The sequence below is a fragment of the Thalassophryne amazonica genome, chromosome 13, assembly GCF_902500255.1.
Source record: "Thalassophryne amazonica chromosome 13, fThaAma1.1, whole genome shotgun sequence".
Classification (NCBI taxonomy): Eukaryota; Metazoa; Chordata; class Actinopteri; order Batrachoidiformes; family Batrachoididae; genus Thalassophryne; species Thalassophryne amazonica.
The window spans coordinates 91,215,921-91,221,289 of NC_047115.1; the positions used below are offsets into that span (position 1 = coordinate 91,215,921).

At 40.3% G+C, this 5,369-nt stretch overlaps 1 long non-coding RNA gene across 1 annotated transcript; it reads right to left on the reverse strand.

Moving 5' to 3' along the window:
• Positions 1-504: 504 nt before the first annotated feature.
• On the reverse strand, positions 505-4,464 carry LOC117523220. The gene is made up of 3 exons (XR_004564447.1): positions 4,455-4,464; positions 2,923-2,929; positions 505-587 (listed from the first exon to the last, which is right to left on the reverse strand). It is a non-coding gene; the product is annotated as an uncharacterized LOC117523220 (long non-coding RNA).
• Between the last annotated feature and the right edge of the window lie 905 nt (positions 4,465-5,369).

Sequence of the window (5,369 nt, forward strand, 5' to 3'; positions counted from 1 at the left end):
AAACAGATAAACACAGGTGAAAACATTGCCTCCTTTTTGGGGGGGGGTTAAAAGTATGTGAGTATAATTGAGTTTCACTTAGATTCTACTTTGCTGAACACCTTCTGGGTCATTGTACCATGATAATTTCAACCAAAGATATCATCCATCAATTTTTCATACCTGCTTACTCCATTTAAAGTCACAGGGGATTTGGAGCTGAACCCAGCAGTCATAGGACATGAGGTGGAGTACACTCTGCACAGGACGCCAGACTGTCAAAGATATCACATTTCCACCAAATATGAATTGGAGATCCAAATGAGTGTTTCTCAGAAGAGTTCGAAGATGAGCATGACTGAGTTTCACCAAGACCTTGAAGTGTGATACAAAATTATTGGTTGACTTATTAGGGGTTTGAAAAGGAGCAATTTGCACCATGTGTCCTGCTTAGTTATAATGTTATGGGGAATATGAATATGACATATGTCATATTCATATAATATGTCATAGAATATGTCATATAATTTAATGGATGTCAACTTTGTTTGGCATTTATTTTGGTGACCAAACATTCAGTATAGTCAAAACTATTCCATTTATTAATCCTGTTAACAGAACCAATAATCTGCATCAGTTTTGTTTTGTTTTGTTTTTTTGTTTTTTTTTGCTGTTTTTGCCCCATAACTCCATAATATTCAGTCATAGATAGTTCACATTGTACCTTTTTGGAATCATTATGATCAGACAAGTAAAATAGTATATTTTTTAATATGATGGAGGCATTTTTCAATTTTCAGTTACAAAATTGGCTGCCATAGGTGACATAATGAAAATTCATGATGGCCCAATAACCAATTTTATTTGGAATAGCTTTGGCTATAGGTATACCAAATTTCATGCTTTTATCGCAAAATGTGCAATTATTTTGCATATTTGCTGTACAGGTATTGGGTATTGCAATTTATTATCCACTTGCAGCCTTAGGTTTGTTTGATGGCATCAGATGGGCCTTTTTTCATATCCCTACCCTAAACAAACACACACACACACACACACACACACACACACACACACACACACACGTCAACTGCTTAGTCCAATTAAGGGCCTATCCCAGCAGTCATAGAGTGTCAGGCGAGGTACACCCTGGACAGGACGCCAGTTTGTTGCAGGGCCACATATAGACAAACAAACACATTCAGGCCTCTACTGGTAGTTGGCTCTCACTGCGGTATTGTATCACTTCCTGTTCCAGAGCACAGCGGTGTTTTTCTGTATCTGTTAGCTGTTTAATCTGCGCAGTTAGATTGATCTAGTTATCTAGATAACGATTTGTTTCCCAGTGTAATCTTCACGTGCCTTAACTAAAGCACTCCTTCTGCTGAATCACCTCTAAATTATTTACACATTATTCACTTTGCGTGTTTTTAGGAATCCGCTAGCTTAGCGCAGCTACTAGCTCTTAGCCGATTTAGCATGGCAGCTTCTCCTGTCTCTCCCGCACTTTTCTGCTCTGGGTGTGAAATGTTTAGTTATTCCTCGGCCTCCTTTAGCAGTAACGGTACTTGTAATAAGTGTAGCTTATTCATAGCTTTGGAGGCCAGGCTGGGCGAATTGGAGACTCGGCTCCGCACCGTGGAAAATTCTACAGCTAGCCAGGCCCCTGTAGTCGGTGCGGACCAAGGTAGCTTAGCCGCCGTTAGTTCCCCTCTGGCAGATCCCGAGCAGCTGGGAAAGCAGGCCGACTGGGTGACTGTGAGGAGGAAGCATAGCCCTAAACAGAAGCCCCGTGTACACCGCCAACCCGTTCACATTTCTAACCGTTTTTCCCCACTCGACGACACACCCGCCGAGGATCAAACTCTGGTTATTGGCGACTCTGTTTTGAGAAATGTGAAGTTAGCGACACCAGCAACCATAGTCAATTGTCTTCCGGGGGCCAGAGCAGGCGACATTGAAGGAAATTTGAAACTGCTGGCTAAGGCTAAGCGTAAATTTGGTAAGATTGTAATTCACGTCGGCAGTAATGACACCCGGTTACGCCAATCGGAGGTCACTAAAATTGACATTGAATCGGTGTGTAACTTTGCAAAAACAATGTCGGACTCTGTAGTTTTCTCTGGGCCCCTCCCCAATCGGACCGGGAGTGACATGTTTAGCCGCATGTTCTCCTTGAATTGCTGGCTGTCTGAGTGGTGTCCAAAAAATGAGGTGCGCTTCATAGATAATTGGCAAAGCTTCTGGGGAAAACCTGGTCTTGTTAGGAGAGACGGCATCCATCCCACTTTGGATGGAGCAGCTCTCATTTCTAGAAATCTGGCCAATTTTCTTAAATCCTCCAAACCGTGACTATCCAGGGTTGGGACCAGGAAGCAGAGTTGTAGTCTTACACACCTCTCTGCAGCTTCTCTCCCCCTGCCATCCCCTCATTACCCCATCCCCGTAGAGACGGTGTCTGCTCCCAGACCACCAATAACCAGAAAAAATCTATTTAAGCATAAAAATTCAAAAAGAAAAAATAATATGGCACCTTCAACTGCACCACAGACTAAAACAGTTAAATGTGGTCTATTAAACATTAGGTCTCTCTCTTCTAAGTCCCTGTTGGTAAATGATATAATAATTGATCAACATATTGATTTATTCTGCCTTACAGAAACCTGGTTACAGCAGGATGAATATGTTAGTTTAAATGAGTCAACACCCCCGAGTCACACTAACTGTCAGAATGCTCGTAGCACGGGCCGAGGCAGAGGAATAGCAACAATCTTCCATTCCAGCTTATTAATTAATCAAAAACCCAGACAGAGCTTTAATTCATTTGAAAGCTTGACTCTTAGTCTTGTCCATCCAAATTGGAAGTCCCAAAAACCAGTTTTATTTGTTATTATCTATCGTCCACCTGGTCGTTACTGTGAGTTTCTCTGTGAATTTTCAGACCTTTTGTCTGACTTAGTGCTTAGCTCAGATAAGATAATTATAGTGGGCGATTTTAACATCCACACAGATGCTGAGAATGACAGCCTCAACACTGCATTTAATCTATTATTAGACTCTACTGGCTTTGCTCAAAATGTAAATGAGTCCACCCACCACTTTAATCATATCTTAGATCTTGTTCTGACTTATGGTATGGAAATAGAAGACTTAACAGTATTCCCTGAAAACTCCCTTCTGTCTGATCATTGCTTAATAACATTTACATTTACTCTGATGGACTACCCAGCAGTGGGGAATAAGTTTCATTACACTAGAAGTCTTTCAGAAAGCGCTGTAACTAGGTTTAAGGATATGATTCCTTCTTTATGTTCTCTAATGCCATATACCAACACAGTGCAGAGTAGCTACCTAAACTCTGTAAGTGAGATAGAGTATCTCGTCAATAGTTTTACATCCTCATTGAAGACAACTTTGGATGCTGTAGCTCCTCTGAAAAAGAGAGCTTTAAATCAGAAGTGCCTGACTCCGTGGTATAACTCACAAACTCGTAGCTTAAAGCAGATAACCCGTACGTTGGAGAGGAAATGGCGTCTGACTAATTTAGAAGATCTTCACTTAGCCTGGAAAAAGAGTCTGTTGCTCTATAAAAAAGCCCTCCGTAAAGCTAGGACATCTTTCTACTCATCACTAATTGAAGAAAATAAGAACAACCCCAGGTTTCTTTTCAGCACTGTAGCCAGGCTGACAAAGAGTCAGAGCTCTATTGAGCTGAGTATTCCATTAACTTTAACTAGTAATGACTTCATGACTTTCTTTGCTAACAAAATTTTAACTATTAGAGAAAAAATTACTCATAACCATCCCAAAGACATATCGTTATCTTTGGCTGCTTTCAGTGATGCCGGTATTTGGTTAGACTCTTTCTCTCCGATTGTTCTGTCTGAGTTATTTTCATTAGTTACTTCATCCAAACCATCAACATGTCTATTAGACCCCATTCCTACCAGGCTGCTCAAGGAAGCCCTACCATTATTTAATGCTTCGATCTTAAATATGATCAATCTATCTTTGTTAGTTGGCTATGTACCACAGGCTTTTAAGGTGGCAGTAATTAAACCATTACTTAAAAAGCCATCACTTGACCCAGCTATCTTAGCTAATTATAGGCCAATCTCCAACCTTCCTTTTCTCTCAAAAATTCTTGAAAGGGTAGTTGTAAAACAGCTAACTGATCATCTGCAGAGGAATGGTCTATTTGAAGAGTTTCAGTCAGGTTTTAGAATTCATCATAGTACAGAAACAGCATTAGTGAAGGTTACAAATGATCTTCTTATGGCCTCGGACAGTGGACTCATCTCTGTGCTTGTTCTGTTAGACCTCAGTGCTGCTTTTGATACTGTTGACCATAAAATTTTATTACAGAGATTAGAGCATGCCATAGGTATTAAAGGCACTGCGCTGCGGTGGTTTGAATCATATTTGTCTAATAGATTACAATTTGTTCATGTAAATGGGGAATCTTCTTCACAGACTAAAGTTAATTATGGAGTTCCACAAGGTTCTGTGCTAGGACCAATTTTATTCACTTTATACATGCTTCCCTTAGGCAGTATTATTAGACGGTATTGCTTAAATTTTCATTGTTACGCAGATGATACCCAGCTTTATCTATCCATGAAGCCAGAGGACACACACCAATTAGCTGCAGGATTGTCTTACAGACATAAAGACATGGATGACCTCTAATTTCCTGCTTTTAAACTCATAAAACTGAAGTTATTGTACTTGGCCCCACAAATCTTAGAAACATGGTGTCTAACCAGATCCTTACTCTGGATGGCATTACCCTGACCTCTAGTAATACTGTGAGAAATCTTGGAGTCATTTTTGATCAGGATATGTCATTCAAAGCACATATTAAACAAATATGTAGGACTGCTTTTTTGCATTTACGCAATATTTCTAAAATTAGAAAGGTCTTGTCTCAGAGTGATGCTGAAAAACTAATTCATGCATTTATTTCCTCTAGGCTGGACTATTGTAATTCATTATTATCAGGTTGTCCTAAAAGTTCCCTGAAAAGCCTTCAGTTAATTCAAAATGCTGCAGCTAGAGTACTAACGGGGACTAGAAGGAGAGAGCATATCTCACCCATATTGGCCTCTCTTCATTGGCTTCCTGTTAATTCTAGAATAGAATTTAAAATTCTCCTTCTTACTTATAAGGTTTTGAATAATCAGGTCCCATCTTATCTTAGGGACCTCGTAGTACCATATCACCCCAATAGAGCGCTTCGCTCTCAGACTGCAGGCTTACTTGTAGTTCCTAGGGTTTGTAAGAGTAGAATGGGAGGCAGAGCCTTCAGCTTTCAGGCTCCTCTCCTGTGGAACCAGCTCCCAATTCAGATCAGGGAGACAGACACCCTCTCTACTTTTAAGATTAGGCTT